Source organism: Euprymna scolopes, chromosome 12 (genome assembly GCF_053919585.1).
Source record: "Euprymna scolopes isolate OS-2025 chromosome 12, ASM5391958v1, whole genome shotgun sequence".
NCBI classification, from domain to species: domain Eukaryota; kingdom Metazoa; phylum Mollusca; class Cephalopoda; order Sepiida; family Sepiolidae; genus Euprymna; species Euprymna scolopes.
Genome location: NC_136493.1, coordinates 11,400,042 through 11,415,902, shown reverse-complemented (window position 1 = coordinate 11,415,902; position 15,861 = coordinate 11,400,042). Strand labels below are relative to the sequence as shown.

The 15,861-nt window shown below is 36.4% G+C and overlaps 1 pseudogene; it reads right to left on the bottom strand.

Moving 5' to 3' along the window:
* Nucleotides 1-272: 272 nt before the first annotated feature.
* LOC145291644 (5S ribosomal RNA) lies at nt 273-389 on the bottom strand (annotated as a pseudogene).
* Nucleotides 390-15,861: the final 15,472 nt, after the last annotated feature.

Genomic DNA, 15,861 nt, shown 5'->3' with positions numbered 1-15,861 from the left:
AAACGATTTTAACTCAAGAAATACATTGTATAATAAAAAACATGTTGTGATATCTTGGTTATTGTGGAATTATAATATGTATATATATTGGGTTCCTTCGGTCTTTGACAGACTATGGATACCCACGAAGGGGTGCCTGCGCATGAAATTTTTGTGACAGGAGGTGCGCAATCTTCAACCACACCTCTCCTGAGGCGACATTGTTAAATACCAGTAGCAAGTGAAATGTATGTACAGGACGACAGAAAACAAATGGCGAAATAAGCGGAGAGCACACACAGTGCCTAGAATTCCCAAACGGTCACCCATCTAGTACTAACTAGGTTCAATGTTGCTTAACTTTGGCGAACTGATGAGAACCGGTGTATCAACGTGATTATACCATGTATATAAATATATATATATATATATATATATATATATATATATATATATATATATATATATCAACATGATTATGTAGTATATATATATATATATATATATATATCAACATGATTATGTAGTATATATATATATATATATATCAACGTGATTATGTAGTATATATATATATATATATATCAACGCAATTATGTAGTATATATATATATATCAACATGATTATGTAGTATATATATATATATATATATATATATATATATATATATATATATATATATATATATATATATATATATATATATATCAACATGATTATGTAGTATATACATATATACAGTGATGATCATATTTATTGGCACGGTAAAATAAAAGTTAAATTTTGTCTAATAAATTCTAAAAAAGGGATTAAATTAAAGAAAATAACAAAGTATATTATGTATTTTTAACTGGCCTTTCCGATGCAGCAATCGGATTTTAGAAAAAATAAATAACAAAGGAACAACAAACATAATTGCAAAAAACCCTTGTTCAAAATTATTGGCACGGCTTTGTTTTTCTTTTAGTATCAGTATAATATCAATCAATTTCCGGTTTACGTGCTTTCTGAACTTTTTTATAGCCATATTATGCTTGTTTAACGCTAATTCAGTGAATAATTTATTTCAGATAATTTTTAGATAGCGATTTATTTAAACTATTATAAGTGACTAAATTATAATTTTCAATCGCCATGGTTAAAACTAAGGAACACAGCGAAGACGTCAGGAAGCTTGTTGTAGCATGCCATACCAATGGGGAGGGCTATGATAAGATTTCAAAGAAGCTAAACCTTCCCAAATCCACTGTTAGAGCCATAATAAACAAGTTCAAATCGCAAGGCCACGTTATGAGTTTAGAGGGAAGAGGGAGAAAAAGGATTCTTTCCCCAAGAGATGAACGGAAAATTGTTCGACAAGTAAAACAAAACCCAAGGATCTCTGTTGGGGAGATTGTTGATGAACAGAGCACCTCTGGAGTGAATGTATCTCGACATACAGTTGGTAGAGTTTTGAAGAGAGCTGGTTTAAAAGCATGTCGTCCGAGAAAGACTCCCTTATTGAAGCCTATGCACCTGAAAGCAAGGCTAGCCTTTGCAAAACGTCATATTGATAAAGATGTTGCATTCTGGAAATGTGTTCTATGGACTGACGAAACGAAAATAGAGTTATTTGGCCATAATAAAGTGTCTTATATTTACAGAAAATCTGGCGAAGCTTTCCTGCCTAAGAACACCATACCCACAGTGAAGCACGGTGGAGGCAGTTTGATGTTTTGGGGATCCTTTGCTGCCTCTGGACCAGGGCGACTTGTTAAGCTCACAGGTAGCATAAAAAAGGAAGATTATGTTAAAATATTGGATGAAAACCTGAAAGACTCTGCTAAAGAGCTCTCACTTGGTCGTCGTTGGTGGTTCATGCAAGATAATGACCCAAAGCATTCGGCTAAACTGACTAAGAAATGGCTTGAGGACAATCATATTAATGTTTTGGAGTGGCCATCACAAAGCCCAGACCTTAATCCAATTGAAAATTTATGGAGAACATTAAAATTGAGGGTAATGCAAAGGAAGCCTAAGAATCTTATTCAATTGGAGGATTATTGTCAGGAAGAGTGGGCTAAAATTACTACTGAAGAGTGCAACAACTTGGTTGTAAACTATGAAAAGCGACTGAGGAAGGTAATCAAGGCCAAAGGCTATACAATTGATTATTAAATAAATCGTGCCAATAATTTTGAACAAGGGTTTTTTGCAATTATGTTTGTTGTTCCTTTGTTATTTATTTTTTCTAAAATCCGATTGCTGCATCGGAAAGGCCAGTTAAAAATACATAATATACTTTGTTATTTTCTTTAATTTAATCCCTTTTTTAGAATTTATTAGACAAAATTTAACTTTTATTTTACCGTGCCAATAAATATGATCATCACTGTATATATATATATATATATATATATCAACGCAATTATGTAGTATATATATATATATATATATATATATATATATATATATATATATATATATATATATATATATATATCCATCTCATAACATAAAAGTTAACAAGTAAAAGAAACTTCCAAGTTTTTTTGTTTTTTTTTTACATGAAGTTCACCACTTATCAAGGCCCAATGGCCACTCGGGGATAAGGGTTATTGTGTGTACAGTACTCAATGGGATAGTGTAGCAATAGTATTGGAGAATTGATAAGGTGTCATTATTTAGGGGGGGCGGTTCATCAGGAATTTGTTTGTGTTGGACTTGAAGACATCCAGGTTGAAGTCGGGAGGGAAACAGGCAAGCGGAACAGAGTTCCACAGGCGTGCAGTTCTAAGAAAGAAGCTTTGTTTGTGGAATCTACGTTTTGATTTAGGCACAGATAAGATAATTCTTAAATAAATCTTAAGTATTTAGAGGAATTATTATTTATACTTACTAGGAGTTCTCACACAGGTTATCATCAGATATTGCTCACTGACAACAAGCCGCAGTGTTTCCTGGATTCTAGATGACAACAAATCTTCCCAGATCTCCAGTACTCCATCTCTTTCGATCACTTGCCTTGACTTCTCGCCAACAACGACCATTGGTCATTTGGAATTTGGATGACAGCAAGGTCCCGGTACTCTTCACTCATTCAGTGGAGATCTGGTTAATGCTTCTATTCTCAGTCTTTTCATCCTCTTTGACTCTTCATGACTATTTGGTGTGACCCAAGTCTATGATGACAATACCATTTATTTTTTTTTTTTTTTTTTTGAGAGGCGGCATAGTTATCTTACAATTTTGTGGTTTCAGTTTTCTTGGTTTCATGTGGTGTTCCTCTATCTTTTTGTTTTATTTCTGTTACAGTTTATATGTGGTTGGTTAACGTTTGTAGTTCATGTGGGTTGGTTTCCACATTCGAGGGTTTTTCCTTAAGATTTCAGCAGTTTTTAACATTACAGTTTGCAGTATAGTCTTAGCCTTCCTCTTGATTCCGATTTCTCCTAGTCTTCTTTCCAAGTTCTTTGGGACTTTTCCTATTGCTCCTACAATTATTGGTATTTTTAATACTATTATAGTTATTATTATTATTATTATTATTATTATAAATACACGTTAGCACACACACGCATGCACCCACACTCACCCATCCCCCCACACACACACATACACACACACACACACACACACACACACATGTGCTATTTATATGGTACAATGTATATTTGTCATAACCTTGACCCAGCATATCAATTTGCTTATTTCAAATTTGGAAAGAAAAGAAAGTGTAAAAACAAATAAGAGAGGTAGTAGGAGGAATGAAGTAGTGGCGGCAAGAGGAGCAAATGCAACAAAAAGAAAGAAATAGGGAGGGGTATAAAATATAAAGAAAAAGGAATGTCAGCATCCCAATTTCTGAACCTCAGATGAAACCCAACATAATGCCTGTTATTTTTTTATTAATTTATTTATTTATTTTATTTATTTATTTTTTATTTATTTATTTTTTTTTTTTTTTTGGCATTTGCAGTCGCAGTTTAATTCGTTTCGTCTTAAACATGTTACCGTGTCATGTTTGCAATTCTTGCACGGTACAACATGCAATGGCCATCTTGAGGTTTTCTAAAATTGTAGAAACCCTGCTCTCCCGGGTTACCTGCCCGTTCCATTCCAAATCTTATGCTATTTAACGCAGGGTTATAATTAAAGCAAGCATATCCGAATTTTAGGGGGTAAAATACTTTCTTATTAAAAAAGTAATTCATTTATTGCGATGATGGGCATCCAATCATATTCAAATCATATCTTTTTCTCATAATGTATTAAGATTTATATTTGGGTTTTTGAGGCATGCGGCAAAGAAGTTAGCCTCAGGTATCGCCAGGGCATCACCAGATACTGATCCATTTTTTTTTTTTGTAACAAAAACAATATAGAAAACGCAATCTTCATTTTCATTGAATATTCAATATGAAGCTTTATAATATGCACAAGGGACGAACGGACGCACATAAATCTAAAACAATGGCAGAATCATTAAAAAAATAACCTTCAGACCATATCCCTGAGTGGCCTTCGGGCCTTGATAGGTGGTGGCCCCCATATGAAAAAAAAAAACAAAAAAAATGGCAGAATCATTAAAAAAATAACCTTCAGACCATAGTGGAATAGGGTCATAAATAGATGGTAACACTTAATGCTATTAAGACTAAGCTGCTCTCCTTTAACAATTACAAGACGACTCTCCAACCACTGATATAACACCCTATCTTAGAATTCTTCCTTCAAACTCTACACCCTTGCATTCATGGGAAATATGAACTGGAACAAATACATTGAGGACATTGCGAAAGCTAGACCTCTTTCTTACAACTTGCCCTGAGCTATGTTCATCTTACGTTCTGTTTCCACTCACTGGGATCTTCCGAGCACTCTGTCGTATCAGTTAAGATAAAAACAAAATGTAATAGGTCCTCAGACATACCTCTCCATCGTACAGTATATCGATACTCTATTGCTGACTGGGATAGCTTCCGTACATTTATATCAGACCTACATCTGCATGCCATGTTTAAAAAGGATGTGTCCTCTATAGTATCAGACCTGATGGAATGGTTAACTGTAGGTATAGACAGTTTCATACCCTCGAGAAAGTTCCAGCAAAAACCTAACAGCCAGCCGTGGTTCTCCCCAGAATGTGCAAAGAAATCACTTTTTCCATTGCTTTCAACGTAATATATGTACTGAGACTAAAACCGCTTTCAGGACAGCCAGCAACAACTGTAAAAAGGCGAGAGAGTTGTATGCTCAGTCCGTCAAGTCCAAGGTAGCTGAGCAGCGGCTGGATTCCCATCAGTTCTGGCAAATAGCAAACAGAATTCCTAACAGAAATGTGTGCTCTATCCCAACTATCATCAATGGACCTGAGGTAATCTCATCAGCATCAGACAAAGCTAATCTCTTTGCCAAGAACTTTGCAGCTAATTCTACCCTTTACGACCAAGGCTGCCAAGCCCCAATATTTCCTTGTATATCAGAAAACATGCTATGTCACATACAAATATCTGCATGTGATGTTGCCAAGCTAATCAAAAACTTTGATTCCAGTAAAGCAACTGGCCCTGACAACATTCCAATTATAGTGCTCAAAAGGCTTGAACTGGACCTAGCGCTCAAACTTACAAAGTTATTTAAGCGTTGTGTTAAGGAGAAATGCTTCCCAACACCTTAGAAAATCGCATCAGTATACCCTATATTTAAGAATTCAGGGGATCGCTCATCTCCCTCTCAGTACAGACCAATAAGTCTCCTGTGCGCCATGAGTAAACTGCTGGAAACTGTGCTAAATAAAGAAGTAGTCAACCATCTCAGCAAAAATAACCTTCTTAGTGACACGCAATATGGTTTCCGTTCTGCTAGATCTACAGCAGACGTGCTTACAGTTATATCTCATAGGATTAGCAAATCCATCGATGGAGGTTTCTTCTCTAGGGCAATTCCTCTTGACATATCAAAGGCCTTTGATAAGGCATGGCATAAAGGTCTACTTCACAAGATCTCCAGTCATGGTATAGCTGGAAATGTCTTCTCAACTATTAAATCATTTCTCTCTGATAGATTCTTAAGAGTAATGGTTGATGGGCAGAAATCAGAAGCTTTCAGTATTAATGCTTGAGTCCCTCAGGGGTCCATCCTGGGTCCAACTATCTTCCTGATCTACATTAATGATCTTTCAAACCACATCCTTAGATCATTCGTAGACATTTATGCTGACGACACTACCATCTATGGTAGCACTTCAAAGACCATAAACGACCAAGTTCTCTCTGACTCTCTCTCCTCTGACCTTGAGCATGTGATACAATGGGGAAAAAAGTGGCTGGTTACTTTTAATGCATCTAAAACCAAGCTTCTATCTTTACATCATCAACGCTTTGTTGCTCAGCTGCCATCAATCGAAATGAATGGCTCTCGTCTTGGGGAGGCTTCATGTTTTGACAAGCTTCTGGGCTTGACTTTTACTCTCGATCTGAAATGGAACACATATATCAAATCAATTGCCAAAGTCGCTGGAAAAATAGTGGGATCCTTCTACTGTTCCAGTAGATATCTCACTCCTGATGCAATTCTCTACCTATATAAAATCCAGGTTCGGCCAACGATGGAGTACTGTTGCCACATCTGGGCAGGAGCTGCTAGAAGCAGCTTATCCTGTCTTGACAGAGTTCAAAATAGACGTCGTAGCTTAGTGGGGGATGCCCTTTTCTCTTCCCTGCAACCCCTTTCCCACAGAAGAGACGTAGCGAGCATGTCCCTGCTTTATCATTATTTTCATGGCAGGTGCTCAGGTGAACTTCAATCTATGGTCCTCCCCTCGCCAGACTTTCACGAAAAACACTCGTCTAGCCCAAACCACTGTCAACAATTTCCCACACTCTTTATGTGTGCCTACACCTAAATGTAAATTCCATGAACAGGGCTTCTTTCTTAGAACTGCACGCCTGTGGTATTCTGTTCCGTTTGCCTGCTTTCCAGCTGACTACAATCTGATTGTCTTCAAGTCCAACGTAAACAAGTTCTTGTTGAACGGTCCCCCTAAGTAATCCAAGTTATAAAATTCCCACTAATGTTTACTATACTAAAATCACAATAACTAATGCATACCGATTAAACCTCAAGTGGCCTCTGGGCCTTGATAAGTGGTGACCCTCATGTAAGAAAAAAAAAGAAGGTGGGTTCCCTCTATCAAGCTAGAAGACTATTCACACCTGAGAGTGTTCTGTACCTTTACAAGGGCATCATTTGCCCATGCATGGAGTATTGTTGCCACGTCTGGGCTAGTGACTCTACCATTAGCCTCTCCCTCTTGGATAGAGTCCAAAAAAGAGTTTCCAATCTAATAGGTCCCACTTTGTCAACTAAGCTCCAACCCCTGTCCCATCGCCACAATGTTGCATCTCTGTGCCTGTTTTATTAGGTTGGTGCAAGAATAATGTTGTTTTTGACATGAAGTTGAACATCAAAAACGACATTATTTTTGCATCAACCTAATACAAATATTTTAATGGAATGTGCTCTGATGAACTCGTTGCACTTGTGCCCCCTCTACATACCTGCTAAGCAACAAAATCACACCTCGTCATTGTTGAGGTCAACAAATGCCAGAAAGCTTTCTACTCTAATAGTTTCTTCCCTCGAACTGCTAGACTTTGGAATTCCCTTCCTGCTACCTGCTTCCCTGACTGTACTGATATGCAGAAGTTTAAATGTAACGTAAACCAACATCTTGTTAATCTTTCCTAAATATGGTCCCAACTAGTAGTCCCTTACGTCCAAATGACGATATCACTTGTTAGAAGTGATCATAAGTTTAAAAAAAAAAATTCACAGGAATTTTGTTAATATTAACTCTAAGAGAATCTTGAAAAAAATGTCACTATTTCAAAATAGCATATTAATGCATATTAGAAAGTCTGGGATCCTGGGAAAATAGAATAGTTAAAAAAAAATGTATGTGTAAGGTCTTTCTTTTAAAATTCTATCTCCTTCCCTCTCTCCCTTTCTCTCTCTCTCTTACTCTCTCTTTTTATTACTCTCTCCCTCTCTCTCTTTATTATTCTCTCTCTTTATTGTCCTCTCTTTTGTTACTTTTTGAACACCTCTTTCCCTACAACTGTTTGTATCTCTACTTCATGCGCAAACTTTAGCAACTGCTTATACTTAAAAGACACTTTGTCTGTGTGTTTATGTTTGTGTGTGTGTGTGTGTGTGTGTGTGTGTGTGTGTGTGTGTGTGTGTGTGTGTGTGTGTGTGTGTGTGTGTGCGAGAGAGAAAGAGAGAGAGAGAGAGTTCCCTAAGAACTCTAAAAAGGCTGGACCGATGTTTTGTAAATTTCACATGTAAATGTGAAATTTACTTTATATGTCTGGGAGTGTTCTTAAATAGATCTTGTATCAGAATGCCTCTGATAACTATCAAAAATCGATAATCCATAAATAAAAGTATGAACAGTCCGATTTGGACCAAAGTTAACACCTTTATACAGCCTAACATCTACTCAACCCATAAAACAAAATTACTTTTTTTCTGTTGAATGTTGCACTTTATAAAAAGTAATTTACTTATACAATGTAGTTTCAGATTATACCTATTTTGTTATGTGGGTCTATTTCCAAAATCGTAAGGAGAGCTTGTAATATTTTGACATTTTATGAACGTCTGAACTGAACACAGACGTACAGAAATGAGACAAGATCTTGCTTATCACGTCGGGGTCACCATTTATGGAAAAGAGACGAACTTGTATCAATGTATGTAACAAACACTGTCGCATGAAGGGAAAAACAAAATCTTTTTTTATAACAACAACAAAAATATTTATTAAATTAGCTATACCGTTCGGTAAGTGGAAGGAAGTTGGGCAGTGTCCAAGTGAAGAAAGGAAAGATAGAAAGCTGTTTGGGCTGTCGAAGGTCTGCCAGCAGTTATCTTCAGGTGAAGATAGTCAATACTTCAGCATTCAGTAGACAGGGACAGGAGAGAGGGAAGGGATCTTTTTTCTCATTGGTTTTTTTTACAAAGGAGTCACCACTTATCAAAGCCCAGAGGCCACTCGAGGATAAAGGTTAATGAGTGTACAGTAGTGTTGTGGGGTACAAATCACCCCTATTTGAGAACTAAGTGGGATCAACCAGTCCTATGAATACCACTGGTTTCAGAGACTAAATGGAGACTTTCATACCATGTTTAACCGCATGCTACGAACACGTTCCTTTCATACCACTTTAGTGGCTCCTGTATTCTTTATGATAAATACATATTATATTTTATACACTTTACACTAGTTGTGGTTTCTTTCATTTGTGACCCCTATCACGGGTCTACAACGAGTAGTAAATGGGAAAGTGTCGTAATACGTGTTAATGGTAGAAATTTGGTAAATTGGATTACTTAAGGGGACAGCTCATGAAGAAAGAATTTGTTCGCATTGGACTTGAAGACAACCATAATGTAGTTGGTTGGGATGCAGGAAAACGGAACAGAGTTCAACAGGCGTGCAGTTCTAAGAAAGAAGCTTTGTTCATGGAATCTACATTTAGGTTTAGGCACAGATAAAGAATGGGGGAAATTACAGGGTTCTCTCTCCTGGCTGACAATGATTTTCAAAGGGTCTGAAAAAGTTTTTCAAAAGACAGATGAAATTAATGCGCCCTGCAAACTGATTGGGGAGTGTGTAACCAAATCACTTAGCAGGGACATTTCTCCATATGAGATATTTATGACTGCTGAAAGGAAAGAATACTACAGGACTGCTTTTCTGTTGACTACATCATAGTTTTCTACAAGCCCACAGGAGACTCTTACTTCAACACTTTTATATATTGTAAAGATTAACTGCCATATATCAGTAGTATGTAACAAACACTGTAATGTGAAAGGAAAAACAAAATCTTTTTCATAACAACAACAAAGGATTTATTTAATTAGCGATAATATAGTTCGGTATAAGTGGAAGAATGTTGGACAATGTCCAAGTGAAGAAAGGAAAGATAGAAAGCTCTTTAGGCTGTCGAAGGTCTATCAGCAGTTATCTTCAGGTGAAGATAGTCAATACTTGAGCCTCCAGCGAACAGGGGCATGAGAGAAAGAGAGAGGGAGAGAGAGAGGGAGAGAGAGAGGGAGAGAGAGAGAGAGAGAGGGGGGATGTTTTGTTTTGTTGCTTCTCTCGGCTGACTGATTCCTGTTCCCAAAGGAGATGAAGTAATTCTTTAGGAGACAGATGGAATCAATGCAGCCTGCAAGCTGATGGGTTAGTTATGTGACCAAATCACCTTGCAGGGGCATTTTTCTGTGAGAGAAAATAAGGCTTTATTTATGACTGCTACAAAAGTTACAATATTATTCAACCACTTTTGATCAAAATGAAATATACTTATCCAAGTATCCAGGGTTATGTAATTTAAAAATATGTACGTATCTGACAGGGTTTGTCAGTGGCCACCTGATTGCACCAGGAGATCACCACACTCTTCAGCACATCCAGGTACACTTTGGTGTTGACTTACAAGTTGACTTTGAAGATGTGAGTTGGCATGGTGTGGCCCTCACTTGAAACCACACCAAAGACCATAATCGTGGCCAGAAACTTTGTTTTCATCACCCTGGGCACGTCCCTGTTATTCATGGCAATCCAGTGATGCACTTTGAGGGTGCTGACAATGGTCCTGTTGTCATAACTTGGATCGGTAGAGAGCATGAGTTGTACAGTGGCGCATCTTCGATCTCGCTCGTTGAATATTGTTTCATTTTCAGACATGATAGGAGGCTCCTATCGCTCTTCAGATTTGTACACAACTGGCCAACTAGTAGATGGTCTGCAAAAAAAAAAAACGGTTTTCATCAAACGGAAATGAAATCTTGTCATCTTTTCTAAGGCAACAATTTTATCATTCCAACTTGTATGTTGAAATTAGTATGATTGTAAAAAAGAAGGCATAATAAACGATAATTAGACTATTTAAGGAAGTGATGTGAAGATAATGAGAGGACTTAATGGATAGAGAAAACTGAGATCATAAAATATTAATATCATTCAAAATATTCATTTAAACTCTTTCTTTCCAACTCCCACCTTCAATCGTAATTTTCATCACTCACTGTCTCTCTTTTTCACCCCCCCCCTCAAAGACTACCTTGTGCTTTCCTCTTCATTCTTTTTCACAGCAGCCATTGTTCTCATATGCAATTTAATGCCATATGTATATTAATAAACTGTTTATAGACGCAAGTTTTTCTTATCTCTTTCCTTTCTTGATTCTGCACCCAAGACCATAGATAAAGGCGCCGTTGCTTGTGTAAGTCACATTTTTCATTATTTTCACCACTGTAAAAGTGTTTGCTACCTTTTTGTAGGATTACATTTTTCAGAGAAGCAGTCTACTTGGAATAAATGTAATAACTTTTTTAATGGGGATGAAATCTATGCATAATTTATGGGGACACGCTTTAACAATTGCTGTAATTGATGAGTTCAAAAGATTTGGTTTATACATGCTCACTTATTTTCCTATTAAAACTATAGATGTAGGGGAAAATCGAGCTCATTTTATTATATATATACTGGCTTAGGCGGTTGTCTGTCTAGCCGCACTGATGAGCTGTGAAACAGCGAGAAACAGTACTGTATGTGGAGGACTATATATATATATATATATATATATATATATATATATATATATATATATATATATATATATATATATAAGAGCAAAATAAATTCACTGATTGATATAATAATTAAGTGATTGATTTTGTGCTACGAAACAGATACTGCCAAGAATTGTGTCAGCTGAAATAAAGGAATAAATTGTAAGATGGTCAACATCATGATATTTGGAATATAAACTATTGTCATTTATTCATTATATATATATATATATATATATATATATACTAGCGGGGGTACCCGGCGTTGCCCGAGTGTTTGTTTCCGGGACGGGGGGGGGGGTTAAAAAATGTTATGGTAGGTAAGTAGGAAGGATCAAACCCGGAGTCATGAGTAAAAGTAGGAAAATAAAGTGTGAAAAAAAAAAAAAAAAAAACATCTGCAACGTTAACAGTTTGGCCACCAAGAAAAGTCCATTCCAGTTGTTTAGGAAAAAAAACGACTACGGTAGGTCGGCGCGAGCGTGAAAATATAATGTGAATTGTCCAGCACGCTAACCACTACGCCACAGAGCACTGCAGCTTAGTTTAGTGATTTTAAATAACTTCACATGAAAGAACTACGAAGCCAAACCGGTGTTCTCTTCTCAACTGTTCCCTGTGAACGATCCCCAAACGGTGTTAAGTGGTGGCAGGGGGAGGAGGAATTTATTAGAGAGAAAATATTTTACCACTTCCATTGATCTTAACCGATTTTGGCCGTGACTTCTCAGCAGAAAAAGTATAGAAATCTAAGATTATCAAGGAATTTGAGAAATAATAAGCCTATAACACACCTCAGATATTGTTCTGCCGTTTGTGCATATTATATTTGCATGAAATATCTTGATTTTTAATCCTATTAAGGTCAAAATCAGACGAGGAAAAATGAGTTCATTTTATTTATATAGAGATATATACTGTCTAGCCACACTGATGAGCTGTGGAACAGCGAAAAACAGTACTGTATGTGGAGGACTATATATATATATATATATATATATATATATATATATATATATATATATATAAGAGCAAAATAAATTCACTTATTGATATAATAATTAAGTCATTGATTTTGTGCTACGAAACAGATACTGCCAAGAATTGTGTCAGCTGAAATAAAGGAATAAATTGTAAGATGGTCAACATCATGAAATTTGGAATATATACTATTGTCATTTATTCATTATATATATATATACATATATATATATATATAATATAAAGCTGAATGTGTGTGTGTGTGTGTGTGTGTGTGTGTGTGTGTGTGTGTGTGTGTGTGTGTGTGTGTGTGTGTGGTCACGAATAGGCTCCTATATTTAAAAAACTGATTACATATAATGATAGAAGATGTATCGAGACACAGGAATGGGTATGTTTGATTTGGCAGAACGGTGGTTCATTAAAATTGTGGAGTCTGCGTTTGCGCCTGGTCCACAAAGTATGGAAATAAAAAATTAAAAAAACGTTTACAAGTATATTTGATATAGATGTACATAAGAATACTTTGATAAGTATGTTTTAACTTAAATATGGATCGTATAATACAATTGTGGGGTCTGCATTTTTGCCTGGCCGCCATAAAATGGAAATAGGCACAAACTTTAATAAAGACTTTTCATATCTATCTGCGTAAGTATACTTTGATAATTATGTTTCAGTTTGAAGAAATATGGTATAATAAAATTATGGGATGTGTTGCTGGCCAGGATATAATAATCCTAAGCTGCTACAAAAGAAAATAATGAAATGAATGAAAAGAAGGAAACAAAACTCAATTGCTGGATAAAATAAACATGTCGTTTATTTTCTGTTGAAAAATGAATGTTTTAGGTGTAACTCGTGTTCATGTCCGCGCGTGGAAAAAGGAGTGAGTAATGTAGTGGAAATGGGAATGGCAGTCCAGTGTGTAGACAAAGAAAAAGATAGAGGGTAAAGCTGCACGCACATGGCGGTACTCGTCCACGTGGAAATGTCTTCAGGCCACTAGCTGTGGACGCGAACTTGTCTGGTAGATGGACCAAAGCAAAAGGAAAAAAAGAGTGAGAAAACGTGTAAGGTGTACGTACTGTTTGTTGACTCTTGCCCCATGCATAGTAGCAGGTGGCATGAGGCGTGTGGGCGTGCGGGTGTGCGGGCGTCCCGAAAGGGGGCGAATGGTCCATTGACCGCTCAGCTCTAGAGCTAAGTCGAAAAAGGAGGAAGCAGCTTATTGCTCTTGCTTTTATAGTTGTTTCCAGTGGTCTTGTGCACATGTGTGAATTTCCTTTAAAAGGGAAGTGACGTTGCCCATGTGTGCGTACGTGTGCGTGTATGAGTGCGTACATGTGTGTACATTAGCACATGAATATGAGTGTATGTACGCGAACGTGAATATATCTATGTGTGTGTATGTGTGCGCGTATGTATATGACAAGAAATATGGCTTGAGATGTGAACGCGTGTTTTTGTGCGAGACTAGAAAAGGCTCGCACAAATGTTCGTTCGCACCTGACCTCCATAGAATAGAAATATGTCACAAAGTTTAACAAGTTTTTTTAATCAACAGAATATTGTGATAAGTGATTCAGTGTGAACAGGTATGGTATAATAAATTATGGGGTTTATCTATTTTATTTTTACTTTCATCATATTTTGCTTTGGTTTTGATACCCCCAAATTCAACCCAAATTTACAACCCTTCCTTTTCATAACCTATCATATATTCATAAACCAGAGTCCATTTTCTGTAGGTTGTTTTGAACCCAGTCAACGACGGGTACTTTTGCTAGTATATATATATATATATATATATATATATATATATATATATATAATACAGAAAATAGATAATAGAGAGAATAGAAGTGTGTGTGTGTGTGTGTGTGTGTGTGTGTGTGTGTGTGTGTGTGTGTGTGTGTGTGTGTGTGTGCTCGGCTTTGGCCGGGATTTTGTATTTTTTAAATAATTGTTTAAAAAAACAATTAAGAGGGTGCAATAGACGAATTAAGGCTCCAAAATCATATGTATTCTATTCTGATGATCTGGCATTTTGAAGCCTAAAAAGAAATATACCAGTTCAAAAATGAGACGATAAAAATTGGTTTCCGTACAAACAAGATTACATGTCCAAATTATCGATTGCAAAGAATTTTTTTTTTTTTTTTTGCTGCCTGCTTAGTTAATAATAAGTTTTTAAGAAAGGTAATGGTTTTACCTTCCTAATAAAATATATGAAAAGAACACAAAGGCACAAAAGAAATAACAAACTTCTTTTAAAAGTAACAACGAAGAATATTTTATTTGTAGCAAGAACTGGCAGGTCGAACCGTAAAAGGGAAGAAGGAAAAGAAATTTCTTATAAGGTTGTCGTCGGTCAGTCAGTACTGTGTTGTCCCCAGCTGGGTAGCAGTTGTCTTCAAGTGGAGGCCGTCAATGCTAAAACAAGATGTCCGGTGGACAGGGGTCGAGAGAGAATAGGTGTTGCTAGGCTGAAGGTCCTGTTCTGCTGACTGACTGATGTTCCTTCAAGACTTTTTAGGGAGCAGATGAATCAATGCACCCTGTTAACTGATAGGTTAGCCTGTGGCCGAAGAACTCAGAGGGAGGCATTGATTCACCAGAGAAAATAGTTCTCTTTGACTGCTGCATCACCCCTGCTTAGGCGGAAAGCCGACAGAGAAGAAAAGAGATAAAGTTGATTATTAATATAGAATGAAATTCCATTGCGTCATCTCTTATTCTATATATATATTGGCGAACCCGACGTGATGTATACACGCAACCTCATTTCATTGCGTTCTCTCATTTCTATAAGTTTCTGCTACTGATCAAATTGCAGGAAGTGTAAATACCTATAATATCTGGAATTTTAATATAGTTATAAGAATTATCGTGTTTTTAATTTTTCTTAGAGAACAAAAGAGATAAAAGAAAATGTATTTATAAAAAAAATAACAGGGTGTATCTATGCTCACAAGTAATATACTGCAAAACATGTCAAAAACTTCCTAATAATGGTGTTTCCATCACTGTATTGGATTCTTCCAGATTTTGTGGATCAGTAGAAGTGAGGAAGTAACCTCTAACTCATTACTTTTGTTTCTGAAATGGCGGTGGTAATTTTTTTATGGAAATAGCTCCAGACAAGGCCTGAAGCCACTTGATGTAAGGAACTAAAAATTTTGAAAAAAAGTAAAAAAAAAACTAATCAATAATAAGTATTAGATAGATTCTGACCCAGAAGGCAGCAATTCTTCCCCCTTTTT